Genomic DNA, 1,733 nt, shown 5'->3' on the forward strand with positions numbered 1-1,733 from the left:
GTCGGATCATGCTGAAAGGAGATAACATTACTCTGCTACAAAGTGTCTCCAACTAGAAATGATCAATGAATTCATACAGGGAAGTGAGGCAGTGGCAATTATGATATGTAAAAAGGCAATTGTTTAAGTGGTTTGCCCTAGGAGTGTTTGTAAAACTTTTGTTCATATTGTTTTGACTACTCTTATGTTTTTACTGAAGGCCAATAAATGTAGAGTTGCTTTTATTAAAAAAAAAAAAAAAAAATGACCTGCCCAAGATTTTAGGGAAAATTGCTAGGCAACAATCGAGGATTTCTTCTCCTTCCCAGGCCCTAAAGTTATTAATAGATATTATAAAGCATAGAGCAAAAGATTTGGGACTCTACAGACATGACTCAGTTTTTTCAAAAAAATATTGTTCAGGGGGCTGGGAAGATAGGTCAGCAGCATAAGCGCCTGCCTAACAAGCACAAGGTCCTGAGTTTGATCCTCAGTACTACAGGAAAAAAAAAGGATTATTCAGGATGTAGCTCAAGGGCAGAGTGCTTGCACGTATGCACAAGGCCCTGGGTTTAATCCCCAGTACCATAAACACAGAAAAATTATTTTTCTGCTCAAGCTATCACTAAGTTGTATTAAGACCTTACCTGCATTAGTTTCTTTCTTTTTTTTTAATATTTGTGTGTGTGTGTATGTGTGTGTGTGTGTGTGTGTGTGGTCAGCTCAGCCCACCAGGGGGCAGGGCTGGCATGTGGTGCTGGGGGATTGAACCGCGGTCCCTGTGCTTTGCTAAGCTTGTTCTAAATAGGCGCTTTAGACCACTGAGCCATCTTACCAGCCCCTGCATTAGTTTCTTAGTACTCTACTGTTGAGCCCTTCTCCTTGAACTGTTCCAGACACATGAAGACCTATTGAGCTATTGCAAAGCTATGAAGAACTGGAGACCTCTGTCCATTCCCATCCTTAGAAGGGGCAGAAAGCTCAAGGAATGTACCTGATCATAAACTGTTTTTCCTGATGTTATCTACCCTCAAATAATTAGTTATAGCTTCCAATTACATCTTTTACTTTATTTGGAGCCTTAAGAAGGTGAGCAGCTTCTACTCTCTAACAGGTTACAGAGTAACTTGCATCACCCTCAAGAGCTATTATGGTGCATGCCTGTAAACGCAGCACTTGGAAGGCTGAGGCAGGAGAGTCATTGTGAGCTAGAGACCAGCTTGGGCTACAAGGTGAGCTCACAGCCAGCCTGAACTGCATAGGGAAACCCTGTCTCAAACACACACACACACACACACACACACACACACACACACACACTCATACACACAGCCCTATTGTAAGACATCGAAAGACTAAAGTGCATTGCACACCTTCCTTCACTCTTTAAGTTATAGCTTGGATACACGACTGTCCCTTGCTGGACCTGCCTACACCTTGCTCTGCCATGCTGTCCTCGTGACAGATGACCAATCCTACAGAATCATAGAGCAGGAAGCATCACGGTGTGCAGTGCAGCCAAGATTCTGCTGCCTAGGTATGACCAGAGCCCCAGGTGATCAAGATCACACAGGTGCCTGTCATTCTGGTAGTCTGAATATGGGCAGCTTGTCATGACATGCCACTTACTGCTATGATGTCTCTCGGGTAGGTGGTTGTTCAAGAAGAAGGGGGTGGTGAATGAAAGCAAGAGACAGGAAAAGGAATATTGTGGGACTGTCCTGCTTCAAGGTTGTATATGATGAGATTTTTGG

Source organism: Octodon degus, unplaced genomic scaffold (assembly GCF_000260255.1).
Source record: "Octodon degus isolate 3935 unplaced genomic scaffold, OctDeg1.0 scaffold00197, whole genome shotgun sequence".
NCBI lineage: Eukaryota > Metazoa > Chordata > Mammalia > Rodentia > Octodontidae > Octodon > Octodon degus.